At 39.0% G+C, this 14,056-nt stretch overlaps 1 long non-coding RNA gene across 1 annotated transcript; it reads right to left on the bottom strand.

Moving 5' to 3' along the window:
• Positions 1–10,222: 10,222 nt before the first annotated feature.
• Positions 10,223–11,418, bottom strand: LOC118499797. Its single transcript, XR_004902331.1, has 2 exons — positions 10,441–11,418; positions 10,223–10,407 (listed from the first exon to the last, which is right to left on the bottom strand). It is a non-coding gene; the product is annotated as an uncharacterized LOC118499797 (long non-coding RNA).
• Positions 11,419–14,056: the final 2,638 nt, after the last annotated feature.

Consider the following 14,056-nt stretch of genomic DNA (forward strand, 5'->3'; position numbering starts at 1 on the left):
AGTTAATACAGATATAAACATAAATAAATTGAAAGTTGGATGAGAAATGGGTGAAAGGCATAGCTTTTTGCACAGCTTCAAAGAATCGTCACAGAATATTTATCACATAAAATGGGAGAAAGAATTACTTCAACGTGGAGAAGCAGGGCAGACATCACATTAATCAAGCAATCAAAGTTTGTATCCTTAATAATGGGACAAATATTATGCATATGCCACCTGGTAGGACCCAAGAACAGAAAACCAATTCAGTGGTGTTACTGCCAAAGATACATAACCTGAATCTAATTATGAAGAAACATCAGGCAAATCCAAATTGAAGGATGTTCTATCAAAAAGATAAAATAAAACAAAAATTTTAAAACCTTGCCTGTAATCTTCAAAAGTATCAAGGAAATGAAAGTCAAGGAAAAACTAAGGAATTGTTCTAATTTTTTTCTTTTTTTTAAATATGAATCTCTTTTTTTTTAAGGTTTTATTTATTTATTTTTTAGAGAGGGAAGGGAGAGAAAGAGAGAGAGAGAGAGAGAGAGAGAGAGAGAGAGAGAGAGAGAGAGAGAGAGGGAGAGAGAGAGAGAGAGAAACATCAATGTGTGGTTGCTGGGGGCCATGGCCTGCAACCCAGGCATGTACCCTGACTGGGAATCAAACCTGCGACACTTTGGTTTGCAGCCCGAGCTCAATCCACTGAACTATGCCAGCCAGGGCGAATTGCTCTAATTTAAAGGGACATGACCATTAAATGCAGCACATGATTTACACATTGGTCCCTTTTGTTATAAAGGACATTACTGGGACAATTTGTGAAACTTGAATGGAGTCTGGGTTGAATGGTAATGATATATCAATGTTATTTTCATGAATTAAGTGGTTGTATTGTGGATGTGTAGGTGAATTTCCTTGTTTATTAGAAATAAATAATATACAAGACTACTTATTTCTCTGGTTTCCTGTCAGCAATAGATGTTATTGACTTTACATTTTTTTCCAGTATGATAGATATTGATATCTCACTGTTAATTTAATTTCCATTTCCTGACTGCTCATGAGTTCAGTCGTTCATTTGATCATTGTAACTTGAGAGAAAAACAAAAAACATAGATATACACATGTACATACATGTATAATACAATTTCTGAATTTCTAGTCCTATTTGAGATATTTTCCATCCCTAGATTGTAGATTATTTTCCTACATTCTCCTGCAGAATTTTCATTATTTTCTTCATTTACATTTTAAACAATTTTAAAATTATATTCCCATATATGGGTCCAATTTTACCTTTTCCTAGATTTCTACTACATTTAGTATTAAATAATTCTAACTTCTCCCAACAGAGTAAAATAGCAGTTTATTGCATTTTAAATTTTCTTATATGCTAAGATCTATTTCTGTATTTTCTATTTTGAGGGAGGAAGTCATGAATATCTTCACAGAGGTAGTCCAAAGACCCATCCTGAGGCCAGAGTCAAAACCATGAATCACGCCTCACCCACAGAGAAAAACACAGTGGAAATTCTTTCCTGACAAGAATAATGTGACACCACAAGTGTACCACCAATTTAGAGAAAAGGAAGCCTGTACCTGGCCCTCTAACTGGAGTACTGCATGCTTGCAGGGCAGAGAGATCATTTCAAAGCACTTAACATAATGACAGGCTGGGAAGCACAATTATCTCCTCTCTCCTCGCAACCCACTGCAAGCCGGGAAATGGCTGCCAGGGTCAACTGTAAGCTAAGGTGGCACTGAACAGCAGCCAGAAGGAACCTGCCTATTTCAACATATCCTATGGGAATGCATTTCCAGAGCATCTGACAAATGATGCTAAGTGTCTGGGAACGGCAGACTGACAGGCAACCCATCAGTTCCTGATCTACTTCAGCATCTGAGCAGTGCTTTCCTTTGGTCCTGTCAAGAGCACTTGGCTGCCCATAGATGAGAAGCAGGAATGGATGTTTAAAAAGTGAAAGCAGGCAGTGGGTGCCTGGAACTTCGCACAGTACCAACTCCTACAGAGACTATGTTTTTCCTGTACCTAAGACAAAGTTTAATTTATAAATTTGGTAAAGTAAGAGATTAACATCAATAACTAAAAATACAACACTTCAATATTATAGTGCAATAAAAGTTATGTACAGGTGGTCTCTCTCTCTCTTTCTCAAAATCTCTTATTGTACTGTACTCACTTGCCTTTTCACTTGAAGTGCTTTATAGCTTCTCTTTGGCCTATCCGAATTGCCAGCATCATTACTCTTGTTCTTTGAGACCATCAGTCGGTGAAACAAGGATTACTGGAACACAGACAGTTGGTCTGATAACCAAGAGGGCTACTTAACTGACTAACAGGCAGGGAGCGTATACAGCATGGAGACGCTGGTGGAACAAAGTGAGTTGCACCAGATTTTATTACTACTCAGAACAATGCACAATTTAAAACTTATGAATTGTTTATTTCTGAAATTCAGAAAATTGAGGGGAAGGGGAAGATAAAGTAGTATTCTCATCCTAACAAAGAAGTAGGTATTTTACTGATTTTTATACAATTTTAAAGCAATAATTTATAAAATAAAAATATCAAGCCACAATTATTTACATTACCAAATTGATGTGGGGAGCTTTCTCCTTATTGTAATGTTCCTGCTAATAAACAAAAGATGATTAATAGGCTAATCTTCAGCCCCTAATAAGGTAATGGATCCTAGACATTGATCACCAATGGCTGTCAGTCACTGTGTCTCAAAATGGAAGAGCAAAATATAACCTACCAGTTGTCTTGACAAAAATTTATCTTAAATCTGATCAAGCTCTAGATCAAGCTACCTGTTTACAGGAAATATAGGAACTAGAAGAACATTGTAAATCATATACAGGGATACACTGGTAATATTGATATTCAGATTCTAATTTAAACACTTACTATATATTTAATTATTCATTTGTTTATTTCTTTCAGTGTGATAGTAGTATTATGTTTTTTTACTATAGTCCTTACTTTTTAAAGCTATATCTAAAATACCTGAGGATAATATAACATTGTGATTGGGATTTGCTTCACAATAATGTGAAGGGTGAAACTAAGGGTATAGTAAGGCTGGCCATGAGTTGATCATGTTGAAACTGGGCAATGAATATGAGGTTCATGGTATTTGTTGTTTCAGTTTGGCATGTGTTTGACATTTTCCATTAAAGTTAGAGAGCGGAGTTGTGGAGGCTACAACTGTGGGCTTGTTTTTAAGAACAACAAGATAGGAAGTAATCTGGCACTTCACAGAACCCTGATAGTCATGCTTTATCATAGACTCCCTAATTGGCTACCCTAACCTTGATCTTGAATCTTTCTTCTGTGCTCAAACTCCTTTCTGCTACTAGCTTTTAACTTTGGAAATGCATCTTTGACTTACTCTTATCCCAGACCCTCTGGCTGATGGACCCTAACTTTGTAGTTCAGTTACTATTGCTGAGTAAAAATCACCCCAAAAGTTGGTGAATTAAAACAATGATGATCATTTTCTTATTATCTCTTATGGTTCCGGGGGATTAACTAGATTGAGCTGGACAGTTCTACGCTGAGAGTATGTCATGTGGTTACAATCAGGAGGTGACTGAGGATAGAGTCCTCTGAAGGCATCCTCACTCACAAGCCTGACAATCAATGCTAGCTGTTGGTTGAGATTTCAGCTGAGGCTGTCAGCCAGAATACCTACATGTGGCCTGTGCATGTAACCCGGGCTTCCTCATAGCATGACAGTGAGGTTCCAAGAGCTAGCACCCCAATATATCCTAGATAGAAATTCTATCCCCTGTATGACCTAGTCTAGGAAACATCACTTCAACCACAGTCACTGGGCATGCACATTCAAGGGGACAAAAAATGTTCCATCTCTTAATGGAAGGAGTATCAATGTCACATTGGAAAATGAGCATATGGAAGGGAGATCTTGTTGCAGCCATCTTAAAATTTCAATCTGCCATACCTTGGATCCCCCTTCATATGCACATTTGTTTCTCTGGCTTCACCAGTTCCCAATTATCAGCAAGCCAAATAGCACTTTTCAACTTACAACTATCATCCATCTGGTCCTGCTCAGCTTGAAGGTTCCCTGTGGCACCAAAATTTGCATCACTCCAACATAGGTGCTGCCTGTTCCCAGAGTTCTTCCTCTGCCCCTGACCCCTCACCACTGTTCCTCCCTTCTCTCTTGCCCCAAAATGTATAAGGATATAACATTAGCAGATAACACTGGTCATACACTCTTGAAAGTATTCCACATTTACACATCTGACCCAAAGATTACAAACAGGCAAAAACGAAATATGATAGTAATAAATATGCTTAATTAAAATTTGAAACTGAATTATTCAATGACTGCACATTTTTGGTGTTTGTTTGTGTCATTCTTACATAAGGGACAACAAAAGTACTCAATGTCAGTATACTGGAAAAGCTCTTATCTTTTAAGTACCAGGTAGGGAAAAAAAAGCGTTCTGCACAAAATATTGCTGTCACCAGAAACACTGTGGCACCCTCTGCTGTCAGGAAACAAAGTTTAAAGGTAACCTGGGTCCATTTTGCCTGCAGGATTTGCCAGCTCCCTTGTTCCATAGGCTGCCAGTCACCTTTATCCAGATGTAAAAGCATAAATCAGAGAGGAGAGGAAAGTATGGTACTTAATTCAGCTGAGATGGTGAAGGTGAAGAATGAACATCCAATCAGTGTGTGTAGCTGAATGGCAATAAGTAGAGAATATTAATAGGTAACAGACATGAGAAACGTCCTAATACAGCTCTCTTTGTCTAAACCCTTTATAGAAGTAGGGCTTCCAGCTAAGATGGAGGCATAGGTAGACACTCTTTGCCTCCTCACACAACCAAAGAAGGATTTCAACTAACCTAAAAACAAAAAATATCCAGAACTGCCAGAAAAAAATCAAACCGTATGGAAGTCTGACAACCAAGAATTTAAAGAAGAATATTCATCCAGACAGGTGCAACAAGAGAGGAAGTCAAAGTAGCTCTACCTAGTACACAGAGGTGAGCACAGGGAGGCTGCCAAATTGAGGAGACAAAGAAATATGGCCCAAATGAAAGAACAGATCAAAACTCCAGAAACAGAGCTAAGCAAAATGAAGATCAGCAACCTATCAGATGCAGAGTTTAAAACGCTGGTGATAAGGATGCTCAGAGAACTCACTGAGTATGACAAACACATAAGGGGAGAAATGAAGGCTACACTAGGTAAAGAAAAATCCACAGTGAAGGGAAGTCAAGGTTCAAATAAATGATTTGTAACATAAGGAAGAAATAAATAGTCAACCAGTACAGAACAAAGAAACAAGAATTCAAGAAAACCAGGAGAGAAGAAAACTTTGGGATAACTCCAAACATGCCAACATATGAATCATAGGGGTGCCAGAAGAATAGGAAGAGCAAGAAGTTGAAAACTCATTTGAAAAAATATTGAAAGAGAATGTCCCTAATCTGGTGAAGGAAATAGACATTTAAGATCAGGAAGCACTGAGTCCTAAACAAGTTGAACCCAAAGAGGGCCACACCAAGACACATCACAATTATGCCAAAGGTTAAAGATAAAGAGAGGGGAGGAACACAGCACGAGAAAAGCAGTTAGTTACCTACAAAGAAGTTCCCATAAGAATATCATCAAATTTCTCAAAAGAAACTTTGCAGGCAAAAAAAGACTTGCAAGAAGTATTCAAAGTCATGAAAAGCAAGGACCTACATCCAAGATCACACTATCCAGCAAAGCTATCATTTAGAATTGAAGGGCAGATAAAGTGATTCTCAGATAAGGTCAAGTTAAAAGAGTTCATCATCACTAAGCCCTTATTATATGTTAAAAGGACTTACTTCAGAAAAAGAAGATCAAAACTATCAACAGTAAAATGACAAGTTTACAACGATCAACAACTGAATCTAAGAAAACAACTATAACAGGAACTGAACCATAGAATCAGAGATCGCATGAAGGGTTATCAATGGGGAGGAGGAAGGAGGAGAATGGAGGAAAAGGTACAAGGATTAAGAAGTGTAAGTGGTAGGTACCAAATAGGGGGGTGTTAAGAATAGAATAGGAGGAACCTCCAGCCAAGATGGAGGCATAGGTAGATGTACTTTGCCTCCTTGCACAACCAAAAGGACAACAAATTTAAAAACAAAAAATAAGCAGAGCTGCTAGAATATTGAACTATGGAAATCTGACAACCAAGAAGTTAAAGAAGAAACATTCATCCAGACCAGTAGGAGGGATGGAGATGGGCAGCTGGGGTGGAGTGGACTCATGGCAAGGCAGCAGCTGGTGGACCAGACGGTCCCATATTGGTATGCAGATAAACCAGGAAGAACAACTGGAGAGTGAGACAGACCCCGCAACCCAGGGTACCCACACGGGGAAATAAAACCTCTGGCTGTAAAAATCTGTGGGGGTTGTGTCAGCAGGAGAAACTCACAGCCTCACAGGAGAGATTGTTGGAGACAACCACAGGGTCCTATAACATAAACAAACCCACCCACCCAGGAATCAGCACCAGAAGGGCCCAATTTGCTTGTGGGTAGCAGAGGAAGTGACTGAAAGCCAGCAGAAAGATGAGCAAGTGGCATTGTTCCCTCTCAGAACCCTCCCCTACATACAGTGCCACAATGCAGCCACATGAGTTGCCCCGCCCTGGGGAATACCTAAGGCTGTACCCCTTACAATATAACAGGTACGCTGAGACAAAAAATATGGGCCAAGTGAAAGAACAGATCAAAGCTCCAAAAATAGAACTAAGCGATGAAGAAATAGCTAACCTATCAGATGCAGAGTTCAAAACACTGGTAATCAGGATGTTCACAGAATTGGTTGAGTATGGTTGCAAATAGAGGAAGAAGTGAAGGCTATGCAAAGTGAAATAAAGGAAAATGTGTAGGGAACCAACAGTGGAGGGAAGGAAACCAGGACTCACATCAACAATCTGGAGCACAAGGAAGAAATAAACATTCAACCAGAACAGAATGAAGGAAAAAGAATTCTAAAAAATGAGGAGAGGCTTAAGAATCTCTGGGACAACATTAAACATTCCAACAGCCTGCTCATAGGGGTGACAAAAGGGGAAGAGGAAGAGCAAGAAATTGGAAACCTATTTGAAAAATAATGAAAGAGAACTTCCCTAATCTGGCAAAGGAAATAGACTTCCAGGAAGTCCAGGAAGCTCAGAGAGTCCCAAGGAAGTTGGGCCCAAAGAAGCACAGACCAAGGCACATTGTAATTACATTACCCAAGATTAAAGATAAGGAGAGAATCCTAGAAGCAGCAAAAGAAAAGGAGACAGTTATCTACAAAGGAGCACCCATAAGACTGTAAGCTGATTTCTCAAAAGAGACCTTACAGGCACGAAGGGGCTGGAAAGAAGTATTGGAAGTCATAAAAGGCAAGGACCTACATCCAAAATTACTCTATCCAGCAAAGCTTTCATTTAGAATGGAAGAGCAGGTAAAGTGCTCCCCAAATAAGGTCAAGTTCAAGGCCAAGGAGTTCATCATCACCAAGCCCTTATCATATGAAATGTTAAAGTGACTTACCTAAGAAAAAGATGATCAAAATATGAACAGTAAAATAACAGCAAACTCACAATTATCAACAACTGAACCTAAAAACAAAAACAGAAACAAAAACAAACTAAGCAAGTAACTGGGATGGGAACAGATTCACAGAAATAGAGATCACATGGAGGTCATCAGTGGGGAGCGGGAGGGGAGAGAATGAGGGAAAAGGTACAGGGAATAAGAAGCATAAATGGTGGGTACAAAATAGACAGAAGGTTAAGAATAGTATGGGAAATGAAGAAGCCAAAGAACTTATACGTAGGACCCATGGGCATGAACTAAGGTTGGGGAATACTGATAGGAGGGGTGATACTGGGCAGAGGGGAATAAAGGGGAGGAAAAAAATGGGACAACTGTAATAGCATAATTAATAAAATATATTTTTTATATTTTAAAAAAACAAATGTTAATCTTCACAAAATATCCCCAAAGAAATACATCAAGTCACAAAGAAAACAGCCAAAAAATAGAGAAATTCTGACAAATATTACTCTTTGCCTAGGACATCAATATGATGATTGAAAAAAAAAAAAAAAGTGCACAGATTACACCAGCCAGCACTGCTTCACTCTCAAAATGAGAGTGGGTTTTGGATTTGCTTGGTGCCGCAGACCACCAACCACAGAGGTCAGGGAAGCTTTAGAGTCTATACCAGGTAGAGGTTATTTATCTGCAAATTACATCATCCAGCCCACATGATCTGACCAGATCTAGATTACCTTCCATCCAAAGGATGCCAGAACAACACGGCCGTTTCTGGGTTTTGGAACAGGGATTCCTCCATATTCTTGTCTCAGCTAAACAATTCTACTCCCTTTGGAAATACAGTTGACCCTTGAACAATGTGGGGTTGAACTACATGGGTCTATATATGAGAGGGTTTTCTCAATTGACCAACATTGAGTCAAGAGGAAGCTGAGAATGGGACGCATACAGAGGACTTGCTGATATAACACCTGGATTTTCAACTGCATAGCCAGTCCGGGACCATTACCCCCACATTGTTCAAAGGTCAACTGCATTAGAAAGCAAGCCTCTGTCCTTCTCTCCTTGGCTTCCCCATTTATCCCACCCCATCAGAGGCGTTACCTGATAGTGGTGAGATCTGGGGAAAAGCCATTGCATGTGTGTGGCCTAAGCCCTTTCTAGGGTCCAGCCAGGCCCCTGGCAGCTGCATTATTTAGGCCTCACCAACCTCCTCTCCAAAGCAGAGCCTCTCCTGCAGATGGGAGGCCTGTAGTCAGTGACTGTGGTAGTAAATTCAACTTAGAATAAGGAGGAGCAAACTCAATTTAGCCTTGGTTTCAAGACACAATCTCTTTTCCCCATTAGCAGTGATATCTTACTCCCAAGTTTACTTCTCAATTGATTCAGAACTCTGGAGGAATATAACCCTTTAAAACTTTAAGAGAAGACACAGATCTTATGGAACTTACTAAGTTCCATATCAGGCACTATACCACATGTTCTAAAGGAAATTCAAATTCAACAAGAGAGATTAACATGTAAATAAGCAAAGCAGACTGGAACAAATGCCAGAGACTTCAATCAAATGTTATGGTGCCAAGTAGCAGGTGGGGGTTAGAGGGTGAGGAACAGCAGTGAGGGACAATCAGGGATGGTTTCCAAGGGATCTTCTGAAGTAACCAGGCTCTAGAAGACCCAGAACTGTTTCTTTCCAGACTTGGGCAGGTTCAGCCCCTCAGAGTGCCCACCCAGGAAGAGCAGGAGCCAACGGCCAAGCCCTACCTAAGCCCACTCTACAGGCAACAGTTGGAACTGGAGCAGCTCTAGACAGGTTAAAGGGCTGTTCATCACACTTACCTCATGCTGAATGTTGACTCTAAGAAAAATAGAATATGGAAGAGGAGTGAGAATGGGACAATAGTTGGAAGCAGGTGGGTGGTCAAGGGAAGTTTTGATTCCAATTTGAGTATCATGTGTGTTTGCCTCTGGAAGCAAGTGCCACCAGCCTGATGCTCTGACCCTGATTGGAAGTTTACTGGAGTAGATGCTTGGCAGACCTAAGCAGCAAACTCTGGACAAGGACAATCCTTAATAACTGGGGAATGGCAGGCATTCCAGCAGGGGCCCCGAGTATAACAAATCACAGAGCAGGCCTGTTGACACCCATAGGAATTTAAGCTTAACTACTTATTCTAAAATAGAGAACATGTAAGTCACAGGCTAACACACCTCCCAAAGACGATACTTTCATGTTCAGAACCTGCGTGGCAGAACCGAGCCAAAAGGTTGTCCCGAAGAGGCTGTTTCTAAGGGCTCCTCACGTACTGAGCCACTTGACACCGCTGCTAGAAATCAGGAAAAGCACTCCTGTTGCACTGCCACACACCTACCCACCCTGGGCCAGGAACTTGAGGTCATTTACTCTTACTCATTTTTTTTTAAATTTCATGTATTTATTTTTAGAGAAAGGGGAAGGAAGGAAGAAAGAGAGGAAGAGAAACATCATTGTGTGGTTGCCTCTCACGTGGCCCCCACTGGGGACCTGACCTGCAATCCAGGCAAGTGCCCTGACTAGCAATTAAACTGGCGACCCTTTGGTTCACAGCCTGCGCTCAATCCACTGAGCCACACCAGCCAGAGCTCTCTTTTATTTTTAATAACCTGGCACATAACTGGTACAAAATAAAATTTGTTATATGGGATAAATTCCAGCATGACTTGATTGATTCCTTGCTGGTCTGAGGAAGGTTTGTGATACCATCACATTTTAATCAATACATTCTAGTACTAAACACTTCTGGGGGTCTTTTCAAGGAATTTTTACATATATATGTATATATACTTCTATCAGATATGTAACATATATGTATGTACTTCTATCAGATTCTTAAATACAGTGAAAACTTGGGAACAAGATTTTTTTTAAATCCCACTAGAAATCCAACAAATTCTTATGAGCAAGGTATGAGATAATAATCCTCACCGTGTCCTCAAAACCAGGCCCTTTCTCCCACCCACGCCCACCTTCTTACCTCTACCTTTGCTGCCGTCAGTTTCCGCCCATGTTTGTCTTCCACAAGTCGACTGCTAGAGGGCTTTCAGTTTTCGTTGTGCCCCCAACCCCACCCCTCCTGTGTCCACAGGAAACTTCATATATACTGCTTCACATACAATGTTGAAATGAGAAAGGGTGAGGCAAAAACTGAACCACAGTAAAGGAAATGCTAAATCCTTTAAGACTGCTACAAGTGCTGTAGTGTATGAGAGGGAGAGGTTACAAAAGAATTTTGGATGTGAATTATCATTGACAGTGAAGGTGAACTTTGAGCTGGATTATGAAGAGGCAGGCCTTTGACAACAACATTTTTCTAAGAATTATTGCTCTACAAGGAATCTATGTGTGCAAAGACAAGGACAAAACTTCAGAGGTGTATTTAAGAAATACTGAATATGTTAAGTCAAAAATAAAACTAAAAAGATGAAATTAAAACATTTTGTAAAGATTTCAAAGTGAGGAATCTGGACTTAATTAAATGCACAGTTGGGAACCTGTATGTTATTTTGATCAAAATTATAACAAGTCTAAGCCTAGGAAAAGCAATCTAGTAGGATGGATATGAAGGTAGAGAGTGAAATCAGCTATGAGACAAGCAAGTAGGTATAAAATTACCGGTATTTGGGGAATGAAAAGGGATGTATAAGAACCAAAAAAACAGACCTGTCAAAAGGTGGCATATATGCCCAGGCTGTTGTGGCTCAGCAGTTTGAGCATTGGCCTATGAATTGAAAGGTCATCAGTTCAATTCCTGATCAGGGCACATACCTGGGTTAGGGGCCAGGTCCCCTGGTTGGGGGTGTATGAGGTAACTGATTGATGTTCTCTGGCACATTGATATTTCTCTCCCTTTCATTCTCCCTCCTTTCCCTTGTCTAAAAATAAATAAATAAAATCTAAAAAAGATGGGAGGGGAGGGGGAGGGGGAGGAAAAAGGTGGCATATAACCCAAAGGATTACATGGATAAACACAAGGTAAAAAATCTACACGAAAATGACAGTAAGAAACAAGTTCACTTAGGAAGAAACATTTGATGAATATGATGCAAACAGCAAATTTTCAAAGAGAACTTAAGCAGAGGTGATTATTTAAAGGTGGCATAGATTAAAATATTTAATATCCACTTCAAATTAATTCATTTCAAATTAACTACTACAGAACACCTACTAAGTGCCAGGCACTTGTAGGGATGTTGGCTCCTTAGTACTCACATTCATTTTGATTCGTGACCAAAATTTTTAAAAATTAAAAGAAAACTACACACATATGCAATATGGAAGCAGGTTTTCATAAAATAAGCCAAGGTTGATTTAAAAATCTACTACTCCATAAACATACTACTTCAAACATGAACTAAAGTTAATACTCTACAGAGCTCCATATACTGGGTAGGAAGACTCCAGAAACTACAAGAGATTTTTAAAAATAACCTATGCACACTTCTTTAATGATAAAAGTGGCCAATGAGCTTCTATGCACTAAGAAATTAAAAAACCAGTTACTGGTTTTTAAAATAAGTACACTAAGATACAAACTCTGTGGCAGGGCAATCTTACTTCGGGGACAGACAATTTTACCATTCCTAAGACCAGAGTATGCATCTGACATTCCTGTAAGCTTTTTAAACATCCCTATAAACAGGAAAAGAAAAGAATGAAGCTGCCTATTAAAATGTTAACAGTAGTTATCTCTGGAACATGAGAATTTGAGGGGTTTTTTTTACCTCCTTCTTACATATTTCCCACAATATATTGTTGAATCAGAAAAAGCCAAAAATATTTAAAACTTTCCATTTTAAGTTATTACAATCTGAATGCTTAGGAACTCATGGTGAATGGGAATTGTTAAAGAATTTTAAGCACTGAATTGACATTTTATGAACGAATCCTTGAAGAAACCCGGAGTACTGTAGCCTAGACTTGAAGGGCCTTTGAAAACTGCTTCAGGAACATGATTGGGTATCATAAACAAGCAATTACATACTAATTCTTCATTATTTTTGACAAATCTGGACCCTGACCTGAAGATACAAGTAATCAGATTTTGAATTAAAATAAAACATCTAAAAATGGAAGATCTATCAAATCATGAGCTCCTCCATAATAGATGACTTAGCTATCAATGGTAGTTTAGCAAAACAGAAGTTTGAGTCAAAGGCATTGTTACACAGTGGGTTGGGGGTCATACACCTGGAACTGATTCCCAGCTCCAACATTAGAATCTGTCATTTACCTGAGGATGTCATGTAACCTTTGAACCTCAGTTTTCTCGTTTATAAAGTGAAGACAACACCTACCCTACAGAATTATTGTAGTGATTAACGCTAATGCACAAGCCTGACACACAGCAAATTCTCAAAACACAGAACTTTGGTTATATTCTCACTCCTACTCAAAGATTCAATGATTATGATTAAAAGTAGTAATATGATTTAACTAGTTTAGTAAGATGAGATAACAGAAAAAAAAGTATTACAAGTAGAAAACTAGTTTTTCCTCATCTGTATACCAAGTGGTAACACTTAGCAAGATATCCCACCCCCTCCCCAAACCAAGATGGGCTCCGCTGCTCTGCCCAGGCCAAGGAGATGAATAAAGGAAGAGATCACAAGAGGAGTAGACTATGGAAGACAGAAAGGCAAGAGAGAGAAGACCTGGACCCAAAACTGAAAATCCATGCTTCTGCCTTTATCCAGGTAAAGAAATTTCAACAAAAGAAGAAATAAATGTACCAGAAATGTTAGGATCTCTAGTTATAACACAATCTTCCTTATTCACAAAAGATTCAATTAGCTCAAAGTTAGAGATGTAGTAAGTGTTGACCGATAAGTATACATTTTACCTCCTAATCTAAAGCTTTTTATGAACAGGCTAAGTTGGATACTGGGATACTACTGTAAAACTTCAGTATCATCAAGCATTGTCATGTGCATTGGTCCTGAACTAAGAGGTATATTTAATCCCATTACATGAATCAAAAAAAGTATTATAAAAACAGACATCTTGCCAGGAATATTCGGTGCCCTTTCTACTCATCTTACTTTCAAGCATTCAAGAAAGAATGAATCCAACCACTTACAACAAAGACAACCACTGCACACATAAAGAAAAACAAGGAAAAGAATGGACCACCACAAGGGCAGGGACTTTTGCCTATACTGTTCTCTGTTACCTCTACAGCACAAAGTAGTTGCTCACTGAATACTAACAGAATAAATTATTCTTTGAAGAAATAATTTTGGGCAACCAAAACAAAATTATTTTCAATGTTGATGTTTTCTTAAGGCTTAAAAGAGTTCTGTTATTTTACATTTTTACCAACTACTCTTATGGAAGAATACTTAAAAAAAAAGGAAGTAAGAAAAGAATATTTATTTTACATTATAAGAGTACATTGCCCTAATTGAGCCAAAAACTGATAGCCTTGGAAAAAAG

Source organism: Phyllostomus discolor, chromosome 1 (assembly GCF_004126475.2).
Source record: "Phyllostomus discolor isolate MPI-MPIP mPhyDis1 chromosome 1, mPhyDis1.pri.v3, whole genome shotgun sequence".
In the NCBI taxonomy this organism is placed as follows: domain Eukaryota; kingdom Metazoa; phylum Chordata; class Mammalia; order Chiroptera; family Phyllostomidae; genus Phyllostomus; species Phyllostomus discolor.